Source organism: Dendrobates tinctorius, unplaced genomic scaffold, assembly GCF_039654945.1.
Source record: "Dendrobates tinctorius isolate UK_male_01 unplaced genomic scaffold, ASM3965494v1 ptg000091l, whole genome shotgun sequence".
Classification (NCBI taxonomy): Eukaryota; Metazoa; Chordata; class Amphibia; order Anura; family Dendrobatidae; genus Dendrobates; species Dendrobates tinctorius.
In genome coordinates this window covers 4,261,950-4,288,217 of record NW_027361759.1, presented here as the reverse complement: position 1 = coordinate 4,288,217, position 26,268 = coordinate 4,261,950, and positions in this window count along the sequence as shown.

Below are 26,268 nucleotides of genomic sequence, written 5' to 3'. Positions count from 1 at the left end.
CAAGGGTATTCTTACCATCCATTAGCCTTCTTACACAGTTAGCAAACACAAAGTACCATAAGAACACTGGAGTGATGGTTGTTGAAAATGGGCCTCTATACATCTATGAAGATATTGCATTGCAAACCAGACGTTTGCAGCTAGAATAGTCATTTACCACATTAACAATGTATAGAGTATATTTCTGAATCATTTAATGTTAGCTTCATTGGAAAAAACTGTGCTTTTCTTTCAAAAATAAGGACATTTCTAAGTGACCCTAAACTTTTGAACGGTAGTGTAAATCCCCTTCCGTCTCACAACATCCCTCTTTTCTCTATAGATTAGTAGGACTGGCAAGACCTCGTGTGCATTAAGCCAAAATGATGAAGTTGCACTTGGCCTCCAGAAGAAGCATTGGGGATTTAAGGAAGTAGGAGGTGGTTTTGCAGACCACCTGTCCATATCAGCCACATCTTACTGACAGTGTCCTGAAAATTGATTAGTTTATCTCTCATAGTTTGATGAATACAGAATACCTACTGAACCTATAGCAGGTTTTATATTTTGAAGCTAACCACCCATTTATAAATGTTATTACTTTTCGATAAGTAAGCCAAATAGCATATAAAGTTAAGACTTCTTTTCCCAACTTTTTGCAGAAAAAAAGTATTGAAAGAAGTATTCTAGCTTGATAAACATGATATTCAACAATTCATAACACTAAAAGGTATTTTTGATTCAGTGAATTATACTTGTTCATGTTGTCACTGACCATGTAGAAAACTCTGAACAATAAACTACATGAACAATCCATAGAAATTTATATCAATATATTTATTTATGTTTTAAGAGCTTTCAAAAAAGTTTGTGCCAACTTGTGCCTCAGGTAATGATAAGCATCAGTTAAAAAATGAAATCCTGAAAAGAGATTTTTGTAGATATGATGTCATTTAAAGCAAACAGATTAGGGTGGAGGTTCAATATTTTGAAAGCATTTAAGTAATTGTTAAAGGGTTAACCAGGCCCTGGAGAAGTATTCTGCAAGCCTTGCAGCTTGCCAAATCGACCAGTGTGTAAAATAAACAATATAAGGCTACAGCCACACTATCAGTATTTAGTCAGTATTTCACATCGGTATTTGTAAGCCAAAACCCGTAGTGGGTCAAACATGTAGAATTGGTGCACTTGTTTCTATCCCTCTATTCCTCTGATTGTTCCTCACTGGATTTTCGCTTACAAATGTTGAAAAAAATACTGAACAAATACTGATAGTGTGGCCATAGCCTTAGAATTCAGCACTACTTGCGGGTCTGAATGATTGTTAAGTGACTACTAGTATGTGTTTTGCATATCTGCGGTCTTGTGCTAGCTAGCTACTTTTCCACTTCACTCAATAGAACATTGAGAGGAGAAGATGAGAAGCTATACAGCTCATCACTGCAGGTATGCAAATCACATACCTGTCATCACGTGACAACTACTCCAACCACCAAGTAGAGCTGAATTCTTATATTGTGTATATTACGCACCTTAGGAATCAGTAAGCTCTGAGGCTTGCCAAAAATTTCCCCAAGGCTAGACAACATCCTTTAACTTTTGAATAGCAGTAGTACTTAAAATAAAGTCATGACATTGCAAATCCTCTCCAATCTGCAGGTTCCAATAGGCAGTTTCCTATGCAGCAGAAAGTGGTGAAGAGATGGATGTACGGCTTTGTGGAAGCAAATTCAAGTTTGGGCTTTTCAGTGAAAGAGTGACTGATAGTCATCATTATGTAAGTGTGTATGCAGAGATAGTTGTCAGTTGTTGAATGAGCAGAGGTATAAATCAGTAAAATACTAGTTATAATGACTGTTCGTGGAGGAATTAATTCTGAAGAATGCATAATATTGCACTATTCTGAGGAATACTGTGCGTCATGCGCAGATTGTCAATTATACCTTGCCTTAGGGGCTTGATTGCCTGCAACATTGTAAGATTTTTGAGATTTCATGTTACATTTGCTCAGAATTGACGTTTATAGCTTACGGATATTGTCACTTGAGTTATTGTACATTGACTTCATTGAAGGTTAGATGTTTTCCAATCACAAGAAACCCAAGATTCACAAAGGTAACACATGTATTTGTTGAAGTCTGTTAAAGGTGGTTCTTCCAAAGTAAAAGATGTAGCTGAAGCATTTGTATCGAATAACTGAATTGTTCACAAAATTAAACATTTAGAATGCGTATTACTGATACATTATCCAAATATAGATTTATATAGTTCATTATATTAATTGTAAAGTGATAATAAGCAATTTGCTCAGAACAACGGGAATCTTCCAGATTGAAACATCAACATAGTACATGGCCAGAACGTAACATGTTGTGCAGTAATAATTAATTACTAAACTACATTTTTTATTATCCAACATCTGGGATAAAAGAACTTTAGGCTAAAAAAGGAAAAAAAACCTCAATTTTTAATTTTAATGGTTTCCTACCAGTTAGATGCTCTTCCTGTAGTACATTATGTTCAATTTGTGGATCTTAAAGATAAAGTCCATATATTATCTCTGATTAAAAGATAATTATCATGTTTCTATTTGTTATAATACTGTTACAGGCAATAACAAAGCATCATTCTGTTCAGATTACAGTTACTAACAGTCTACTGTCCGAAACGCAGTGTTCAGGAAAGAGTATAGTCACATTCTGTTATGTTCCACAAAGCATACAATGTTTTGATAGGATTCAGCTATTCTTTTAGACTGAAATATGGTAGACACCATTATAGGTCAGTTTGATCCCTCAGCCTTTTTTTTACTAATTTCAAAATGAATACCTGTCAGCTATGGCTCTAGTGTGAACAGGTTAGGCCAGATTCATATTGAGTTAATCCAGCCCGTTCAACGCATAGCGTTGACAGGCTGCATTAATGGTATAGCATAACGCGATCGCGTTATGCTATACCCGCTATCGCAGATGCTTCATCTGTGCTAGCGGTGACGGAACCTCAGGCGCTGCAGCCCGCGTCCGAGGCTCCATCACTGAATGATGGCACATCGCGAGTGCATGCCGCTTTACAGCATGAGTCGCAATGCGCCCGACAGTGAGGTTCAATGGCAGCGTTACACCGCATTATGCCGCAGTGTAACTCAGTCCGTCTAACGGACTGCCATAACGCAATGTGACCCCGACCTAAGTCTTTGCCATTGGTAAAAAAGGTCTTTTTAAATATGGCTAAGCTTGTCTTATCATATGGAAGATTTGACAAAGTTTTACGTTTACAAAATGAAATGTCCATTTTTTACAGATCTTTTTGTGACTTTGAAGAAGTTGTCCAATGGCTTTTGGTTTTAATAAGAAATGCTGCTATATGGATGTTTGATAATGATGAGAGTCGGTTGAATTAGGACTAGAGATGAGCAAAGGTTTGAATTTAAGTCAAATTTCCCAAATTCAATCACTTTGAAATTCACTTAATGATTCACCCCTCTAAAAAATTGCCTGGTCCCATGATTGCCAGGACTTAATGTTGCTTTGTGTGGTCGTGGTCACTAGCCCACAATGCCCTAGAGCTGTGATTGCCATTAGATTAATGGGTATGGGATATCAGGATGGAAATCACAGCACCAGATAAGGTGAATCGCTCTCCTACTATAAGGTTTACTTTTTGCTAACACTTACTATTATTATTCTAATGGACATATATTCACCACTCTAAACTCAGTACTATTGTGGTATTAGTACATGGTCTTTTGTCCCCTTTTGGCTTGGATTTACTGTGCCCCTTCTTTTTCTACTGGCCTATAAATACATCCCAGTTAATTATGTTAGCACTATGCACTTTATAGCTTATTTTTACTGGAATACATATGATTTATGGTAGCACAGGCTTTGGTTGATTTGGAGGTATCTTTTATATATCCTAGCCCCAAGCATATTGCTATTTACTCTGGGGATTTAGATCTGAATGCTATCCCGTCCTTCTCTTGAGGCATTCTGCTTATTTTTTGTATTCATGTTTTGTTTTTATAACTTGAATTTAAATAAATATGATTATTTTATGGATCTCTTTGTTTTTTCCTCTTTATCATAAGTAAGGATTTGTTATGTATTCTGAGTTGAAGTGCCATTTTTGCATATACCTTGCTATTCTATATTAGATTGATGATACATCAATTATGGGTGTCAGGTCCGAGCATTCATACATGAACAGTTTCCTGGAAAGTGGATTGGTCGTCGTGGGCCATTTTAGTGGCCACCAAGGTCTTCTGATCTGACCCCTTTAGACTTTTATCTTTGGGGTCATCTGAAGGCAATTGTCTATGCTGTGAAGATACGGGATGTGCAGCATCTGAAACAAGGGATACTGGAAGCCCGTGCTAGCATTTCTTCTGTGGTGTTGCTATCAGTGTGTCAAGAGAGGGAGAAGAGGGTTGCATTGACAATCCAACACAATGGGCAGCACTTTGAACACATTTTATAAGTGGTCATAAATTTGTAAATAACTCATTAAAGAATAACGTTATGTTAAAACCAAGCACACAATTGTTTTTCTTGTGAAATTCTCAATAAGTTTGATGTGTCACATTACCCTCTTCCCATTGAAAAAAATAAAGTTGTATCCAAAATGGCCAACTTCAAAATGGCCGCCATGGTCATCACTCATCTTGAAAAGTTCCCCCCTCCCATATACTAATGTGCCACAAACAGGAAGTTGATTTCACCAACCATTCACATTTTATTTAAGTGTATCCATATAAATAGCCCACCCTGTATGCTGGTATGACTGTGGGCTCAAGTATTTTGGTATTGTGGGTAAAAGGGTCATCCAAGATGTCCTCATTGGCCAGCAAAACTAGTTGATTAAGATTTCATGTTCATTACATTTGATTTAAAAAATTATATATATAGAAGGTAATATTATGGATGCTAATTATCTCATTAAAAGCCTGCACTGGGTGATAAAACACTACTCAGATTTTTTTTTCACCACTGTAGAGGTATCACTAATGTCTGCTCACTTCTAGTAAAATATTTACCAGCCACCATTTTCTGCTCTTCCCAGTACCACTCCGGTCCCTTTCTGCTATCTTGAGACCGCAGCTCCTGACTGACCGCAAGCCAGAGCTAATGGTCACCAGCTCCCAATGTATGTGTATGAGAGTCTTGTCCTCATAGATTGACAAAGAGAAATGACTTCTGGTTTGCCAAGCTCTGTAGTGATGCGGCAGTTCACAATTAGCAGAAGATGATTGGAGTGGTGCCGAGAACAGCAGAAGACGAGAGCTGATGAGTATTTTATTACATGCATGGAATGTACATTAGTGATACCAGTCTGGTGCTTTAATTTTTCACTTTTCAACAGCTTTATGAATGTTATTGATTGGAGGGTGATATTTGGTTTTAACATGTGGGCCATGTGGTATGTCTTGTATGAAAGCTAGTATTCCATCCTGTTTAGGATTTTGTGTTTAGAAACTACCAAAACTTTCTTGGGTATGTTATCTACTTATTAAATATGAAAGAGTAGGAGTAGGAAACTACAGCTTGACTAAAAGCTTCTAATGTAACATATCTTGTAACCTGAATACAGAGTGTCTGGTTATTCTCAAGATTCCTTGAGGAAACCCCTGCAGCTGCTTAACAAGAAACACTGTATTTCATCATTGTATCTCTTTACTCACAGATTTATTTATATACTACATGCTTTGTGATCGGGGGAAGTTACTATATACTGTATTATCCATTGCTGGTGTTGCATGTGGTCTGCTCTACTTGTACAAAAAAATGAAAACCGGAAGGTAATATTGATATTTAGTTTTACCACAGTTAGGGTCTTTTTACACTTGCCGTGGTTTTGCGGCCCATTTTTTCCGTCTCCAATAGATTTCTATGGGGCTGCAAAAACGGGCCGCAAAAAATCGTAGGAGCGCCGTATGCCATATGGCCGTGAGGGCCGTATTTATGGACGCGAAAACATATTGAGCTTGCTTGATAATTTTGACGGCTTACGGACAAGGCCCCATTGAAAATCAATGGGGCCGCAAAAACAACGGAAGCTTGCCCAGTGTGTTGATTTTGCGGTACACCGTGAAGACCATATTTGTGGAACGCCGTATTTTTACTGGGACACTCCCATGTACTTCCTGTTTATCACTTTGAAGTTTATCATTCCATGCCTGCAGAGACACAAGATGGACCTGGAGAGAATCATCGTTCTTGTTCAGGTATGTAGGGGTGCTGAAAAGCTCCCCCTGCCCCCCCTTCGGTGTAGAGGAGTGTAGGGGATCCTGCGGGTTATTATGGGGGACTGTGGGTACTGTTGCTTTTTGTTGTGATGGGGGCCATACAGAAATGGGAGGGGGGTGTTAAAAGAAAGAAAAAATTGGAGTGGCAGAGAGTGCAAAAGAGGGGTGGCAGAGTGCAAAAGAGGTGTTGCATGGAGTGCAAAAGAAGGGTGGCAGAGTGCAAAAGAGGGCTTGCATAGAGTGCAAAAGAGGGGTGGCCGAGTGCAAAAGAGGGGTTGCATAGAGTGCAAAAGAAGGGTTGGCAGAGTGTGCAAAAGACGGGTGGCGGATTAGTCATTTTATTTCAGTGCTGTTTGCTTTTCCAAAATATGCTGATCACCCCCCTTTTTTTGCTTCAGGATCATCCCTGCATTTGGGATTCCAGGCGTGAGAGCTATCATGACCGTGACATGAAAGAGCGGGTCTGGGAGGATGTGGCCCAATCCCTCATCCCAAACCACTGGCAGCGTGCAGATTTCAAGGAACAAGATTTGATATGTAAGTACTCTGCACATGACATGATATACTTGTTTATAATTTAAAAAGTGTAAAATTTAGTTATGTTTTTTCTTCCACTACAGTGAAATCCATTAAGACCAAGTGTGGATCTGCAAGGGACCAATTAAAATGAGAATTAAAGGCCAAAGCTGAGAGAGAGGTCTGGAGAGGCCGGTGGAAAAGAAAAGAAGCCCTACAGATTCACTAAACAGCTTCAATTTCTGCTTCCTGTCCTTGGCATGCGCGAGTAAGTATACAGTTGTGGCCAAAAGTATTGAAACCCCTGCAATTCTGTCAGATAATACTCAGTTTCTTCCTGAAAATGATTTCAAACACAAATTCTTTGGTATTATTATCTTCATTTAATTTGTCTTAAATGAAAAAACACAAAAGAGAATGAAGCAAAAAGCAAAACATTGATCATTTCACACAAAACTCCAAAAGTGGGCCAGACAAAAGTATTGGCACCCTCAGCCTAATACTTGGTTGCACAACCTTTAGCCAAAATAACTGAGACCAACCGCTTCCGGTAACCATCAATGAGTTTCTTACTCTGCTGGAATTTTAGACCATTCTTCTTTGGCAAACTGCTCTAGGTCCCTGGTATTTGAAGGGTGCCTTCTCCAAACTGCCATTTTTAGATCTCTCCACAAGTGTTCTATGGGATTCAGGTCTGGACTCATTGCTGGCCACCTTAAAAGTCTCCAGTGCTTTCTCTCAAACCATTTTCTAGTGCTTTTTGAAGTGTGTTTTGGGTCATTGTCCTGCTGGAAGACCCATGACCTCTGAGGGAGACCCAGCTTTCTCACACTGGGCCCTACATTATGCTGCAAAATTTATACACTGTATATCCTCCATGTTGATGTTTCATGTCTAGCTACTTAAATTGTCTGTTCTCATTTGCAGAACTGAAAAAAGTCTACCTGCAGAGACCACACAATCACAGTAGCAGCAATCAAGCAGCAGTGTACTTCTTTTGATTCAAGTGAACCAAGCATCATTGTAGAAGAGAGCTCGGAATGTACTGCAGAAAGGGTGGTCACTGTAGATATAACATCGCAGTCAAGCACAAGTGGAAGCAGCTGTGGGAAGCAGAGAGTTGCTGCTGCTGCTTCTGCTGCTGCTGCTGCCCTTGAAATGATGCCTCCATCTGAGACATCACAGGAAATCCTTGAATTTTTAAGGAAAAAAAGCAGAAGGCCCAGAGGAGGAGCTATTAAGGAGCTTTAGCCCATATTTTCGCAATGTCCTCCCGGAAAACAAGCAGAGCCGCATTAGTATGATCAATAGTGTAATTTATATATGTTCTCACGAACCCCATTTGATTGATTTGGAGGAGACTATTGATGGGTTTAAGCAGTCAACAAGGCGTAGAGTACGCGATTATTTTATACAGCGTCAGGCTAGTGCAAATCTGCCACAGTCTTCTAGGGGCACATTGCAGTTTCAGGGCTCATCTAGTCTTTTTTAGCACTCCTCAATCTTCTGAGCATTCCCAGATGGGGATGCTTCACCATGACATTCCCAACTTTCTTAACATGTGAATTTGGAACATGACCTGTTTTTTTTACAAATGCCAAATTCTTTTTTTTCCTTATTTTATTTTTCAAGGCCATGTAGGAAATGTTTGTTTTTTGGTATTTCCAAAATATTTCTGTACAATATATATTTTTAAAAAATATATATATTTTATTAAATAAAATTTAGCAAACTAACTTTGTGAGAAGGTTTTTTGATTGGGATCAGTAAAGCCCCCGTCAAACATAGCAATCTAGCTAGCGAGATCACTGCTGAGTCACAAGTTTTCTGACACCACAGCGATCTCACCAGCGATCAGAAACTGGCCCCCCTGCCGGGAATCGCTGATCACTGGGGAAATGTCTGGACTTTTTTGGGGTCACTAGTCTACCGCTGGCCAGCACACATCGCTGCGTGTGACAGGCGGGAGACCAGCGACCAGTGAGCAGGAGCTGGTAACCAAGGTAAACGTCGGGTTTCAAAGGGGCGCGCGGCGCCTAGAATCCCGATGTGTACCTTAGTTACCAGTGCGCTGATGCAGGGAGCTGGTAACCAAGGTACACATCGGGTTTCTAATTGCTGCGCGCCCTTAGAATCCCTGATGTTTACCTTGGTTACCAGCTCCCTGCAGCAGCGCGCTTGTAACTAAGATACACTGCGGGTAACTAAGCGACGTGCGTCGCTTGTTACCCGCGTGTTGCTGGTGCTGACCGCTGGTGAAGCTGTGTGTTTGACAGCTCACCAGCGATCATGTAGTGCTGCACCAGCGATCCTGACAAGATTGTATCATTGTCAGGATCGCTGGTGTGTCTCTATGTGTGATGGGGCCCTAAGTCCAGCCGTTAGTTCAGATCTTGTGTAGCAGACTGAGACTTGATTAGTACTCTAGTTTCAGTGTGCCACACAAGATCAAAACTAACGATAATTGTAGAGTAGATCGAATTGGATTAGTGACATGTGAACTGAGTGACATCAGTTTCCAAGTCTGTAAGCAAAAATGTCTGAAGCAAAAAAAACCACCAAATTTGCAGATGGTAAAAACACTTATTTCCTTGTGTGTTTTTCAAAATGTTCAGGGAAATCAGCTGCGACAATCCACACTTTGGGTCTTAATAATCATTTGATGAAATGGCCGCCTGCTGCCAGGAGACTGCTCCCTGGGAAGACACAAAATAATATGCAAAATTAGCTTGATGACCCTAGGTGTTGATGGTGTTATCAGATGGAGTTTCCACAGAAAGCAGGTGTTCTTGGTTAACTTCATGTTGTTGAACAAAATTGTGTAACACCACACACACCTTAACAATATTTGTTGCACTCTCTGGTCCTACCTCCATGCAGCTCATAAGTACATGCCACTTTCCCGACAGGATCCCAAAGGCACACTCAACATACCTTCGTGCTCTAGCAAGTCTATAATTAAAGATCCTCGTCCGTGAATCTAAAGATCGTCGGGGAAATGGCCACATTACATTTGGGGTGAGTCAAAACCCTCATCAGGAACCAGGACATATGGAAATTGGTGGTTGGTGTAGTCCGGTAATGCAGCAGGTTCGGGGACATTTAATTGGTTGTTCTTCAAATGGTACTCAATTCAAGAGCTACTCCAGATCCTTGCATCAGATGTGCTCCCATAAGCCCCAATGCTGACCATTACAAAATTGTAACTGCTTTCAGCAATAGGTATTAGTAAAATAGAAAAATAATGTTTATACTGTAATTGAAAAATTTGGAGCCAGAGAAGGTTGTTTTTTTGACTGGATATGCTTTCCATCCAGCGCACCGATACAGTGTGGAAATTGTGTGTTTTTTGCAAGTCTGCTGCTCTAGCTAGCCAGTCTTCCTGCTTTGGTGGAGCTAAAACAATTTCCTTTAGGGGCTCCCAAAATACCAAACAGGTATGTGCAACTATCTTGGACGCTGTAGTAATCCCTAACGGGAACTCAAAATGAAGTGACGAAAAAGAGTTGCCTGATGCAAGGAATCGGTAATTTTTAAAAAAGGGGAGGCAGACATTAGTAATCTATTTTGAAACATTAAAGACCTAAATTAGTTATTTAAAGGTAGTCTATCACCTATTTTTTGGCATATAAGATGCGGCCACCGCCATCAGGGGCTTATCTACAGCATTCTGTAATGCTGTAGATAAGCCCCCGATGTAACCTGAAAGAGAAGAAAAACTAATTATATTATACTCACCCAGGGGCAGTACAGGTCCGGTTCGGGTCGGGAGTGTGTCGCGATCTGGTCCAGTGCTTCCCATCTTCTAGCGATGACGTCCTCTTCTTTGCTTCCCATCGCGGCTCCGGCGCAGGCGCACTGCTCTGCCCTGTTGAGGGCAGAGCAGAGTACTGCGGTGCACAGGTAGTTGTCATTAACTCAATGTCACAATAAGCTGTGGTTCCGGAGAAATGCATTCTGGTATCCTTGAATGTAAGTAATCCAGGGCTGCACCTTTAATAACACCAAATCAGAAGTTACCACGGACATACGGCAGTATGTAAAGAATTTCTCCTGGTGCTGATGCAAGTAACTGTACAGCGTATGGAAATGACCCTTGCACGAACGCTGCAACAGAATTGGGTGCACCCACAGCTTCCATGGTTCAAGTGCAGCTACTATGGCTGCTGCTGCTCTCTGCTCATGCTTTAAATGCTGGTTAAGCAACCAACACAGAATCACATCATCTTCAAAATGCCTCGACATGTTCAGAAAACTGAAATCCAAAGTTTGCGACAAACAAAGGACACAGAGCTCTGCACACTGTGAAGACCAGAAGAAAATGGCACTGGAGAAAGGGCAGATTCTTTTCTTGAGTTGGTTTTTATTTATTGTTCCTTGACAATTTCCTGTTTTTTTTTTGGTTTTTTTTTAATTGACAACTTCCTTTTTTTTCTTTTTTTCTGACTTTTCAAAAGCTATTCCAAACCAAAAATTTTTTGGCAATACGGCCCGCAAAAACCTCGACAAGTGTAAAAGAAGCCTTAATATTCTGATATTTTAAGAATAAATTATAATTTCTTTATTAGAAGTTTTAGACTTCTACTCCTCTTTTCCATTACACTAATTGATAAATTTCTTCTAATCAGTTATATTCCGACTTTTGTGTCCAAAATAGAAATGAGTAAAGTTGGACATAAATTCACAAAAGCTTGCCAAAGTTATTAATCTAATATGTTTGATTAAAATACATGTCTTCTACAATATTATTTAAAATATTTCACACACTTAAAAGGGTTGTCTGAAACTAATTGCATTTCATACTATATGTCTAACTATTTAACCCCTTTCAAACATCAGGCGTAATAGTACGCCGATGTCGGATTGTCACTGTTTGGTGAGGGCTCCAGCGCTGATCCCGCACCTTTCTAGGCACATGTCAGCTGATATATACAGCTGACATGTGCCTGCAACAGCCACAGGTGGAATCACAATCCACCCGCAGCTGTTAAGTAGTTAAATGCTGCTATCAATCTCTGACAGCAGCATTTAACTCACGTTTACCGGAAGCGCATCACTAATCCCACCCATCGGTGACCCCGTCACATGATCGCAGGTCAATGATGGGTCAGTATGACAACCATAGGTCTCCAGTGGTTGGCGCTCATACCAAGTGGGCATTTCTTCTACAGGTGATCTGATCTTTGCCTGTGTATAGCAGAGGCGATCGGAGTAGTGCAGCTTCTAGTCTCCCATGAAATCACCCCCCTTCGCCCCAATGAAAATAAAACAATAAAAAAATCAAATATACACATATTTGGAATCAACGTGTAAGGAAAAAGCCAGTCAGCACTGCCAAAACTACTGCCGATATAAAGCTGTCATATCCATACTTCTAATAGAGGCTGAACCCCGTGATCTCGGGTGCTGGTACAGAAAACACAATGTATGAATACACATGGAAGGAAAGAAAACCATAGCACTCACCGATACAGGTGAAAAAGTCCGCTTTATTTAGCAATCCACATTAAAACTTCATGGCCGAGAGGCTGGAGGGAGGAGTGAGCAAAGTTTGACGACAGCCGTTTCGTGCCTACTAGCACTTCAACGGGTCAGTGAGTGCTATGGTTTTCTTTCCTTGCATGTGGATACACATATTTGGTATCGTCACATTCAGAATCACCCGATCTATTGAATGGCATAACGAGAAAAAAATTTAAAACGTCAGAATTTCAATTTTGGTCAATAAAATGCAACAACGGGCAATCAAAAGATTGTATCTATACCAAAATGGTATCAATAAAAATGTCAGCAAAAAATCAGCCCTCACCCAGCCCCATGTCATGAAAAATGGAGAAGCTACAAGTCTTGTAAAATGGCTCCATTTTTTAACCAAACTTTGGATTTTTTTCACCACTTAAATAAAAAAGAACCTATACATGTTTGGTGTCTATGAACTTGTAATTACTTAGAGAATCATAACGACAGGTCAGTTTTAGCATTTAGTGAACATGGTAAAAAAACACCTGTGGAATTGCACTTTTTTTGCAATTTCACCGCAATTGCAATTTTTTTCCTGCTTTCCAGTAAACGATATGTTAAAACTAATGGATGTACAACTTGTCCCACAAAAAACAAGCCTTCGCATGGCAAAGTTATGGCTCTGGAAAGAAGGGGAGCAAAAAACGAAAAGGCAAAAATGAATCTATCTCTGGTCGTGAGTGGGATAATTCAATAAACTAACCACTTTTCTAATGTACGTCAATTAAAAATTCCCTACCATTCCCTTTCTACTCTAGATTTCTAGGTGTGTTTCTTTATCTTAACCCCTTCCCGACCTTTGACACCACATAGGCATCATGAAAAGTCATGCCAATACGACCCATGATGCCTATGTGGCGTCATGAATTGATTGCCCCCCTGTGGGTCGGGTGACCGGGGTCACTGAAAGTTCACCTGACCCGCACACAGAGGACCCTTCATAGTTAACCCCAGGGGGTGTGGCTTAGCCTACGATTGCTCTGATTGGCTGTTAAAAGTGAAACAGCCAATCAGAGCGATTGTAATATTTCACCAATGAAATTTGGTGAAATATTACAATCCAAACATGGCCAATGCTGCAATAACATCTGCCAAAGCTGGAGACACCGATCAGACCCCCCCCAGTGACTGACGGCACCAATCGGCTGCTGCCACCGACTGACGGCACCGATCAGCAGCCACCATCATAATCCAAAATGGCGCTCTTTCCCTTCTGAGCTCATGCTTCCAAACAGTGGTTCCCCCCACATATGGGGTATCGGTGTACTTAGGACAAATTGCACAACAACTTTTGTGGTCAAATTTCTCCTGTTAGCCTTGTGAAAATAAAAAGTAGCGGGCTAAAAATTCATTTTTGAGGAAAAAAAATGATTTTTTATTTTCACTGCTCTGCGTTATAAACTTCTGTGAAGCATTTGGGAGTTCAAAGTGCTCACCACACATCTAGATAAGTTCTTTCGGGGGTCTAGTTTCCAAAATGGGGTCATTTGTGGGGGAGCTCCAATGTTTAGGCGTACAGGGGCTCTCCAAAAGCGACATGGTGTCCGCTAACAATTGGAGCTAATTTTCCATTCAAAAAGTCAAATGGCGCTCCTTCCCTTCCGAGCCCTGCCGTGCGACCAATCAGTGGTTTATGACCACATATGAGGTATCGGAGTACTCAGGAGAAATTGCTCAACAAATTTTAGGATCCATTTTATCCTGCTGCCCATGTGAAAATGAAAAATTTGATGCTAAAAGAAAATTTTAGTTGGAAAAATTAAAATGTCCATTTTTTCCTTCCATGTTGCTTTAGTTCTTGTAAAGCACCTGATGGGTTAATGATCTTCTTGAATGTAGTTTTGTGTAACTTGAGGGGTGTAGTTTTAAGAATGGTGTCACTTTTGGGTATTTTCTGCCATATAGACCCCTCAAAGTGACTTCAAATGTCAGGTGGTCCCTAAAAAAAGGTTTTGTAAATTTTGTTGTAAAAATGAGAAATCGCTGGTCAACTTTTAACCCTTATAACTTCCTAACAAAAAAAAAATTTTTTTCCAAAATTGTGCTGATGTAAAGTAGACATGTGGTAAATGTTATTTATTAACTATTTTGTGTCACATAACATTCTGGTTTAACAGAATAAAAATTCAAAATTTGAAAATTGCGAATTTTTCAACATTTTTCGCCAAATTTCCATTTTTTTCACAAATAAACGCAAAAATTATCGACCTAAATTTACCACTAACATGAAGCCCAATATGTCACAAAAAACAATCTCGGAATCGCTAGGATGCCTTGAAGCGTTCCTGAGTTTTTACCTCATAAAGGGAAACTGGTCAGAATTGCAAAAAATGGCCTGGTCATTAAGGTCAAAATAGGCTGGGTCATGAAGGGGTTAATTCTGATGTCGATTTAAGTCTCTCAGCATGCACTTGGAATTCTCAAACAGCTCATCATTGGGGTGCTAGAGCTGCTGTGATTACCACTGCTATTCATTCCACCCTGAAATTAAGTGTCATCAGCGGAGGCACTGTGGTCATTTAGAAAAGCTTGTGTTACCACTGTTACTTGATGATGTCATGCTTGATTACCAGCAATGCAGAAGTGACTGCAGCTTCTCTCATGCGCCCCAACATCTTAGGTCAACACTGCTTCTTTCTCTGCTGCCTTGTTCACGGACACAAGGAGCGGTGATTGAAGTAGGGTGAGTGACATCCCACAGATTCTATAAATGCCCTCAAATGAATTGTCATTAGGGGGACATTGCTGCTGTCGCTCACCCTGAAATTCATTTCATTCATTTCTCTTTAACAAGTTAAAAAAATCTTTCTTAAAATTAGATTTTTTTTAAATAAATTGCACCAAAAATAGAAAAGAGTTAAAAACTAAACACTTTCCAAAGCGTTTCAAGCCCTTACATGGCGCTTAATCATAGCACTATATAAGTGAATTGTCGTCAGTCAGACTAAATAAAGTGACACATATATACCCTGATAATGAAGAAAACAATCATCAGTTATAATATCATAGATCTGTTTTATGATTCAAACCTGTTAAGCGGGTAAAAAGAGAATTACAGTTGTGGCCAAAAGTATTGACACCCCTGCAATTCTGTCAGATAATACTCAGTTTCTTCCTGAAAATCATTGCAAACACAAATTATTTGGTATTATTATCTTCATTTAAGTTGTCTTAAATGAAAAAACACAAATAGAATTGTCCTAAAGCCAAATTGGATATAATTCCACACCAAACATAAAAAAGAGGGTCGACAAACGTATTGGCACTGTTCGAAAAATCATGTGATGCTTCTCTAATTTGTGTAATTAAAAGCACCTGTAACTTACCTGTGGCACCTAACAGGTGTTGGCAATAACTAAATCACACTTGCAGCCAGTTGACATGGATTAAAGTTGACTCAACCTCTATCCTGTGTCCTTGTGTGTACCACATTGAGCATGGAGGAAAGAAAGAAGACCAAAGAACTTTCTGAGGACTTGAGAAACCAAATTGTGAGGAAGCATGAGCAATCTCAAGGCTACAAGTCCATCTCCAAAGACCAGAATGTTCCTGTGTCTACCGTGCACAGTGTCATCAAGAAGTTTAAAGCCCATGGCACTGTGGCTAACCTCCCTAGATGTGGACGGAAAAGAAAACTTGACAAGAGATTTCAACGCAAGATTGTGCAGATGTTGGATAAAGAACCTCGACTAACATCCAAACAAGTTCAAGCTGCCCTGCAGTCCGAGGGTACAACAGTGTCAACCCGTACTATCCGTCGGTGTCTGAATGAAAAGGGACTGTATGGTAGGAGACCCAGGAAGACCCTGCTTCTTACCCTGAGACATAAAAAAGCCATCCTGGAGTTTGCCAAAACTTACCTGAAAAAGCCTAAAACGTTTTGGAAGAATGTTCTCTGGTCAGATGAGACAAAAGTAGAGCTTTTTGGGAAAAGGCATCAACATAGAGTTTACAGGAGAAAAAAATAGGCATTCAAAGAAAAGAACACGGTCCCTACAGTCAAACATGGGGAAGGTTCCCTGATGTTTTGGGGTTGCTTTGCTGCCTCTGGCACTGGGCTGCTTGACCGTGTGCATGCCATGATGAAGTCTGAAGACTACCAACAAATTTTGCAGCATAATGTCAGGCCCAGTGTGAGAAAGCTGGGTCTCCCTCAGAGGTCATGGGTCTTCCAGCAGGACAATGACCCAAAACACACTTCAAAAAGCACTAGAAAATGGTTTGAGAGAAACCACTGGAGACTTCTAAGGTGGCCAGCAATGAGTCCAGACCTGAATCCCATAGAACACCTGTGGAGAGATCTAAAAATGGCAGTTTGGAGAAGGCACCCTTCAAATATCAGGGACCTGGAGCAGTTTGCCAAAGAAGAATGGTCTAAAATTCCGGCAAAGCATTGTAAGAGACTCATTGATGGTTACCGGAAGCGGTTGGTCGCAGTTATTTTGGCTAAAGGTTGTGCAACCAAGTATTAGGCTGAGGGTGCCAATACTTTTGTCTGGCCCATTTTTGGTGTTTTGTGTGAAATGATCAATGTTTTGCTTTTTGCTTCATTCTCTTTTGTATTTTTTCATTTAAGACAAATTAAATGAAGATAATAATACCAAAGAATTTGTGTTTGAAATCATTTTCAGGAAGAAACTGAGTATTATCTGACAGAATTGCAGGGGTGTTAATACTTTTGGCCACAACTGTATGTGAATTAGGTTAACTGTGATATCTTTTTCCACCAACAATCTACACCTACATTGTGAGCATGATTATTAGGCAATTTATATCTTTGATGATTACCGTAATTTTATTGTTGAGCAACTTACTGTGCTGTCGGTCAACCCAAAAAGTTAACAAACCTGAAATCTGAATATTTAAGAAAGTAAAAGTGAAATTTTGCCTTTCTTAAGAGAATATTTATGTGTGCAGAATTATTGGGCAACGAATAGTCAGAATATTTACTATGCAACTAAATGAAAAATGTACATTTTCACATCTCAATTGTTTATTTTCATGCGTTAAAGTGACAATAATAACAAAATAACTCTATTCCGTCCTTACTAATGAACTTGGATTCATATAGCTTATAAGGTTAGCTAAACCGCTATACCGGTGGTCCAATAAGAAGACTGTAGGTTGAATCTGTGCTTTATTGAAAGTGATGGTATATTGGACGGTGAAACTACAAGCAAAACATACAATACAATGAATCAGTATGGGTACATAAAAATATATATGTACATTATACAGATTACCTGTGCTAATAGCTAACCAGGGGAGTGCTAACTAAGCCGGGTGATCTAGGACAGGAATAAGATGAAGAAGAGTGATTACATACCGACGATGCTGACACAAGGGGAGGTAGAGAAATGAGATGTCCACATGAAGCAGGCTTGACAGAAAATTGCAGACTGGACTGAAAAAGGGGGCTGTATTAGACCATGATGCCTTGTAAACTTACCTAGGATACATTGGGAATTGGTGGGAAAGAAAATACAGGAAGCGCAATGCATAATATCATGCGGTTATAACTTTGGCCACTAGATGGAGCCACAAACACTAAACATTAAACTATGGAAATCTGAACATCCTGTGCATACAGCAATCATTGTATGTCATGAAATAGGCAGTTTAAGAGTCATTAATTATGTCAGAGACAGAACACTTCCCGTCTGGCATTGAACGGATACCACCATTTCTATCCTCTGAAGACAACAATAGGACCAGCTCAGTCACTAGTCTGGAGAATGTCTTAGGTCCATCTCCTTTGGCTATCCTGAGATTAGACCTAGTAGATTGCCACTTCCTCAGTGGCTGAAGGGTAGACAAGCGTTGTTTGCACCACCTGTCCCAGAATGCATTGGCAAGACTTTGTACCTGCTTCCATTGGCACTTGTAGAGGTCCTTAGCATCGAATCCTTCTGGAGGGGCACTGGATAGTCCTGTTTTCTGGGTTAGAAGAGTAGCTGGAGTCTTTGTATGAAGTGTAGACACCTGAGGGTGGATTTGAGCACCTGAGTCCTCTCTCACAAGTTCATAGGTGTCTGGACGACGTTCCTCAGTGTACAACAGTTTTGGTCCTGAGAGCCATGTTGTGCTTGCTAGGACTACTTTGCTGTCTGAGTAGAACTTGGCTTGGGTCAGGTCGATATCCATCTCTGATGCGATGAACTCTGCTAACTCGATGGCTAAGACTGCAGCACAAAGTTCTAACCTTGGTATGGTGTGCTCTAGTTGTGGAGCAAGTTTGGCTTTTCCCATAATGAATCTAATGTGGTTCTGACATTTGGCATCCACAGTTTTGAGATAGGCAACAGCAGCAATTGCTTTGACAGAAGCATCTGCAAATACATTCAGTCTTTGGCTCTGTACCTCTGTAGACGGCAAAGGTGTGTATGGCCTTGGTACATTCAGGCTGGAGAGGGCTGCTAAAGAGTTCTTCCATGCATCCCACTGGGTTCTCATATCAGGTGGCAGAGGTGCATCCCAGTCAGAAGTCTCCTTGGTTAAGTCTCTTAGTATGGCTTTGCCTTGTATAGTAACAGGAGCTGCAAAACCTAAGGGATCGTACAGGCTGTTAATGGTAGACAGAACACCTCTGCATGTGAAAGGCTTTCCTTCCTGGCTGACCTGAAAGGTGAAAGTGTCAGAATGTAGATTCCAGAGAAGCCTGAGGCTGCGTTGCATTGGTGTGGGGTCTGACCCTAGGTCCAGGTCACTGAGACCGTTACACAAGTCTTGAGAAGGGAATGCTTTCATGAGTTCTTGGCTGTTTGAAGCTATTTTGTGAAGCCCTGAGGTTGGAGCAAGCAAGCATCTCTTGGGCTCTCCTTAGAAGACTGATGGCAGTCTCATTTGAAGGCATGGCTTTCAGACAGTCATCAACATAAAAGTCTTTTTCTATGAATTGTCTGACATCTGATCTGTATTCTGTTTCTCCTTCTTGAGCTGACCTTTTGAGTCCATAGATGGTGACTGCAGGAGATGGGCTATTGCCAAAGATGTGCACTCTCTTGCGCTACTCTGTGACTTCTTTAGTAGGATCATTGTCTCTGTACCGGAAGAATCTTAGGAAGTTCCTGTCTCTCTCTCACAAGGAAACAATGGAACATTTGCTCGATGTCAGTAATGAAGGCAATGGAATCCTTACAGAAACGCATAAGTACTCCCAGTAGTTTGTTATTGAGATCTGGTCCTGTCAGTAGAACATCATTCAGGGAGACATCATCAAACTTAGCACTGGAGTCAAACATCACTCTTATCTGGCCCGGTTTCTTAGGGTAGTATACTCCAAACATGGGTAGGAACCAGCATTCTTCAGAGTCTTTAAGAGTGGGAGTTAGTTCTGCATGGTAGTTCTCAAATATCTTTGACATGAAGGAGAAGAAGTTATCTCTCATCTCTGGCTTCTTTTGCAGATTATGTTTGAGAGAGGAGAAACGTCTGAATGCCTGATCTCTGTTGTTTGGTAGACATGGTCTGTGGGTTCTGAAGGGAAGAGGTGTGACCCAGCTGTTGGTCTCATCTTTTACAAGTCCTTTGTCCATTACCTCTAAGAACAAGTTATCCTCTACCGACATTGCTACTTGGTTGTCTTGCTTAGTTCTCTGGAAGACTGCACCGCAACTGATCCTCATAGCTTCCTGACACCATACTGCTGTCATGAGTAAAGTCTATTAAATGATTGGGTAGTTGGATGCTGTGTGGTAGTTCATTGACATGGAACTTGTTGTTGCAAGGTTGAAACAGAGATGGGCGCCCTTTCTCCAATGTATTTGTTAGCATACTTGTCACAGAAGATGAGGCGTGCATGTGTCCCAAGCATACGTTTCCTATTATGACCCATCCTAAGTCTAGCCTTTGGGCATAGGGAGCATTGTGGAGTTCATTGATATGACTTCTCACATTATGAACCTGCAGGATATCTCTTCCCAACAGCAGTATTATCTGTGCCTGGGGGTCGAGTTCCGGTATAAGGTGTGCTACGCGTTTCAAGTGAGCATGATGGATTGCCACATCTGGTGTATGGATTTCAGACCTGTTGTCTGGGATCTGATTACACTCGAGTATTGTAGGTAGTGGCAGGCAGAATTTTCCATCTAAGGACTCAATTTAGTAGTCAGTGGCTTTCCTGCCCGCTGTTGTCACAGTACCTGCACATGTCTTTAATGAGTAAGGAGTGCTTAGTCCTTTAATGTGGAATAGATCAAAGAATGTTAATCTAGCCAGGGATCGATTTCTTTGATCATCCAAGACAGCATACAGTCTCACAGCTTTGTCTCTATGACCCTTTGGGTACACTCTAACGAGGCATATTTTAGAACAAGACCTGCTGTCTATTGTCCCTTTACAGACCGCAGTACATTGTGAAGTGATCACTGGCGTAGCTGCATCAGTGCTCTTTTCCTCCCCGCCATGCTCACTGTCAGCTGGTGTTTTTTGTGCACTCCATGGAGCTGGGTCAGGGTGTAGGGCAGTGTTGTGATCTGTGGTACCACATTCTGTGCATTTTACACTGACCTTACAATCCTTGGTGAGATGAGTGGTGGATGAGCAGCGCTTGTAGCAGATACCATTCTCTTTCAGGAAGCTTCTGCGATCCGGCATAGATTTTCCTCTGAAGGCTCTGCATTTCAGGAGAGGGTGAGGCTTCTGATGAAAAAACCAGGGGAAGAGTCTTGAGGAGATCATTTGCATATTCCCAGTGCCTTCTGGGATAAGTGAAGAGTCTCCGCGAGCTCAACGATCACTGGGTTTTGGCTGTTGCAGCTGAAAAGAGGAACTCGGAAAGCCGAATTTTGACTCAACTTTCATCATCTTTCATCGTTTTTAAGAAATCTCAATATGGAAGAGGCCAGGAGCCATTTGGTGAGCTGCATTTCTTGCTACATGTTCACAGACTTACCAGTAGAAAAGCCAAACTTCACATGCCACAAATGCAAGCTTGTGTCCCTGTTGGAGGAAAAGTTGCAAAGTCTGGAAGAGAGGTTAGCTACGTTGAAGATCATTAAGGAAGGCGAAGAGTTCTTAGACAGAGCAGAATTATCTCTTCATGTTACAGAAAGGGAAGAAATTCGAAGTGCACCTGAAGAAACAGAGGAATGGAGACATGTGACCCAGAGAAGCAGGAGGATCAGGAGGCAGTCAGCACCCATACTGCTCAGGAACCAGTACCAGGCTCTCACGCAGGAAACCAATGAAGAAATACATCAGGATAAGACTTTGCCCACAAACAGCAACCTTGTACGCCTTCAGAGTCCTCCTGGATGGAGAAAGAAAAATGTTGTGAAGAAGAAACGGAGAGTGGTGGTCATGAGGGATTCCCTGTTGAGAGGAACAGAGGCCGCTATCTGCAGACCGGATATAACTTCAAGAGAAATGTGCTGTCTTCCAGGTGCAAAAATTAAAGATGTGTCTGACAGGATATCAGGACTCTTCAGACCTACAGATGACTACCCATTCCTGCTACTACATGTGGGGACAAATGACACCGCAAGAAACGACCTGGAAACCATCTGCAGAGACTTTGAAGACTTAGGCAAGAAAGTGAAAGAACTGGGAGCGCAGGTGGTCTTCTCTTCCATCCTCCCAGTGGATGGCCATGGAACAAGGAGGTGGAATAAGATTCTGCAGGTGAACAACTGGCTACGTCGATGGTGCCGTCAGCAACGATTTGGATTTCTGGATCACGGAGTGAGTTACCTTTACGATGGACTACTTGCTAGAGATGGGGTGCACCTTACGAAGACTGGAAAACATGTATTTGGAAGTCGTCTTGCTACACTTGTAAGGAGAGCTTTAAACTAGAACAACATGGGAAGGGAAGCAAAAGACCAGAAAAAGCCATACAACTGACAAATGCTATTGAGAACTCTGCTATTAGAAGTGGAAAGGAAGAACAAAGACAAAAGAATCTAATTAATAAAAATATTGGAGAAAGAGAAACCAATCACAAACTAAAATGTTTCTATGCTAATGCACAAAGCATGGGCAACAAACAAGGAGAATTGGAACTACTAACGCAGGAGAAGAAATATGATGTCATTGGAATCACTGAAACTTGGTGGGACAATACACATGATTGGAATACAAGACTAGAAGGATACAACTTATTTGCAAGAAACAGACTTGATAAACGAGGAGGAGGTGTCGCATTGTATGTTAGAATCTGCACAGAGATTGAAGCTTCAGAGACTGGGAGTTCTGTGGAAACTGTTTGGGTAAGAATACAAGGACAGAACAATGGAAAGGACACCATTGTAGGCATTTACTACAGGCCGCCTGTGCAACCTGAAGATATGGATGAACTCTTTATGCAGCAAATGGCCAAGTTCTCCCAAAAATATGACATAGTTGTCATGGGAGATTTCAACTATCCAGACATTTGTTGGGAATCTCTCTCAGGCAAAACTAACAGGTCAAGGAAATTCTTATCCTCTCTTGCTGACAACTTTATCTTCCAAAAGGTAGGGGAGAAAACAAGGGGAACTGCTACCTTGGATCTAATCCTTATAAACAGGGAGGAAATGGTTGAGGAGGTAAAAGTGGCTGGGACCCTAGGAGGTAGCGACCATGCTATTTTAGAATTTTGGATAACTAGAGGAGGAAGACCTGTGAAGACTCAGACGTCAAGATTAGATTTCAGAAAGGCAGATTTTAAGGGATTCAGAAAGAGAATTGGAGGGATCCAATGGCTGGATATCCTTAAAGACAAAAATGTCCAGGAAGGATGGGAAATCTTGAAAAATGAAATTCTCAAAGCACAATTGTTAACAATTCCGAAAAGAGGGAAGAATAGGAAGCATTTAAGGAAGCCAGGATGGATGAACACAGAACTTAAGCACATGCTAAAAAGGAAGAAAAAAATGTTTATAAAATGGAAAGAGGGAGGCATATCTAAAGAAGAATATAATGCTGTCTGCAGAACCTGCAGGGCACAAATCAGATTATATAAAGCTGACAATGAATTGAGGCTTGCAAGAGATGTCAAAAGCAATAATAAAGGATTTTTGGGATATGTCAAAAGTAAAAGAAAAGTCAAAGATGCTATAGGATTTTTACAGGATGAAAATGATGAAATGGTAAGACAGGATGTTGAGAAGGCCGAACTTTTAAATTCCTATTTTGCATCTGTTTTCTCTCAGAAAGGAAATGTGACATCAACTGTTCTTCACTGTCCTATTAAGGGAATAGAAGAATCCAGGATATCTATAAACAGAAAGATAGTGAGGAAACACTTAGCTAACCTAAATGAATTCAAGTCTCCAGGTCCAGATGAATTACACCCCAGAGTACTGAAGGAGATAGCAGAAGAAATTTTTGAACCCCTCTCCATAATCTTTGAAAATTCTTGGAGAACAGGAGAAGTCCCAGAAGACTGGAGAAGAGCAAATGTTGTTCCTATCTTCAAAAAGGGGAAGAAGGTGGACCCAGGCAACTATAGGCCGGTGAGTCTGACTTCTATACCAGGAAAGATCTTTGAACAAATTATTAAACAACATGCATGTCAGTACCTGGATAAGAATGAAGTGATTAAACAGAGTCAGCATGGGTTTGTAACTAGTAAGTCATGTCAGACTAACTTAATTTCCTTCTATGACGGAATCACTGATTGGGTGGATCAAGGAAATGCTGTAGATATAGTATATCTTGACTTCAGCAAAGCATTTGACAAAGTATCTCATACAATCCTTATTGAAAAAATGACTAAGTATGGAATGGACAAGGCAACTGTTAGGTGGATTCATAACTGGCTTAGCGATCGGACCCAAAGAGTGGTCGTAAATGGCTGCACATCCAGTTGGAAGAATGTCTCAAGTGGGGTACAACAGGGCTCTGTCCTGGGCCCTGTATTGTTCAACATCTTTATCAACGATTTAGATGAAGGAATTGAGGGTAAGCTGATTAAATTTGCTGATGACACAAAGCTAGGAGGGATAGCTAATACTAGAGAAGAGAGAGAGAGGATTCAAAAAGATATAAATAAACTGGAGAAGTGGGCAGCAACTAACAGAATGGTTTTTAACAGGGAAAAATGCAAAGTACTACATCTGGGCAATAAAAATGAAGAAAGCATATACAGAATGGGAGGAATAGACCTAAGCAACAGCACATGTGAAAAAGACTTGGGTATACTAATAGATCACAGACTGGATATGAGTCAACAGTGTGATGCAGCAGCAAAAAAAGCAAATGCAATTCTAGGATGTATTAACAGAAGCATACAGTCTAGATCACGTGAAGTCATTATTTCCCTCTACTCCTCTTTGGTCAGACCTCATCTGGAATATTGTGTCAAGTTTTGGGCACCACATTTTAAAAAAGACATCAACAAACTGGAGCAAGTTCAGAAAAGAGCGACCAGAATGGTGACCGGTCTGCAAACCCTGTCTTATGAGGAAAGGTTGCAGGATTTGGGATTGTTTAGTTTGCAAAAGAGAAGACTGAGAGGAGACTTAATAGCTGTCTACAAATATCTAAAGGGCTGTCACATTGTAGAAAGATCAACTTTATTCTCATTTGCACAAGGAAAGACTAGAAGCAATGGGATGAAACTGAATGGGAGGAGACACAGATTAGATATTAGAAAAAACTTTTTGACAGTTAGAGTGATCAATGAGTGGAACAAGCTGCCACGAGAAGTGGTGAGTTCTCCTTCAATGGATGTCTTCAAACAGAGGCTGGACAGACATCTGACTGGGATGATTTAGCGAATCCTGCTTTGGGCAGGGGGTTGGACCAGATGGCCCAGGAGGTCCCTTCCATCTCTACGATTCTATGATTCTATGATTCTATGAAGCGAGAACTGCTTGTCAGGTTCTTGTACCTTTTTCTCTGATTGAGAGCGGCCAGCAGACCTGTAATTGGAACTTGGAGAAGAAACATTAGTCTTGTGCACTGCCACAGATGTTCTGCGTGGGTTTGCAGCTGGTGGTGGTGCAACATACTGTATGACATTGCAAAGTCAAAGCTGGGATCATTTCTGATTGTCACTTGTTCGTGTATAAAGTCTACAAAAACGGAGAAGCGAGGGAATGAAACACTGTTTGTACTTGTATGTGGAACCACGTCTGAGCCACTTCTCCTGAAGATTGTAGGGCAACTTTTGGACTATAGGGATAACACCTTTGGCTGTGTCAAGGTATGCAAGTCCTGGTAGGTCACCTTCACATTTGGCAACTAGGACCTCTTGTAGCAGGTCATCTAGCTCTCTTAGTTTTGGGAGACCTTTGTTAGATATTTTAGGAAAGTCATCGATTCTTTTGAACAAGGCTCTTTCTATGACCTCTGCAGAGCCGTAACACTCATCTAGCCTCTTCCAGATTTCTTTAAGGCCAATTTGAGGGTGATTTATGTTAATGTCTCTGATCCTTACTGCATGTTTGACTGACTCTTCTCCTAGGTATTTGACTAAGAGGTCTATCTCTTCCCTGTATTGTAACCCCAAGTCTCTAGTAACATTTTGGAAGGAAGCTTTCCAAGCTCTGTTACCTTCAGTGTGGTCAATGAATTTCATGAGTCCCCTAATAACCAGATCACGTTGTGTAAAGATCCTAGCAAGTTCTGATGTGAACCGGTTGTCAGCAGAGTATACTGGTGATGGGTCACCCTCATAGCGATGTGAGGTGCGTTCATTCCTGTTAGTATCCTCAGGGTGGAGCCAGCCGGTGTCATATTGCTTTAGTCTGACGCGTGGTGTGTCAGCAAAGTGATTCACGTTGGTTACCTGGTGAGGGGCAAGGTAGACAGTAGAGTTGCTTTGCTTCACGTTTTCCTGGAGCTGAGCCTCATGATGACTCTCACTCGTTTCACTGGATGTGTCGTGATCTTGGTTATAGTTTGGATCAGGAAGTTCATTAACATTTTGAGATGTGCGTTGTGGTGAATTTTGCAGCGGAAACTTCAGAATTGACGTACTGCAACAGCTATGCAGCTCGGGGTTGTGTGCGGCTTCCAGTGCTTCCTCCTCTGCCAGTGCTGCAGCCGCTTCCTTTTTTGCAGCTAGGCTCTTTAAGGCTGCATCC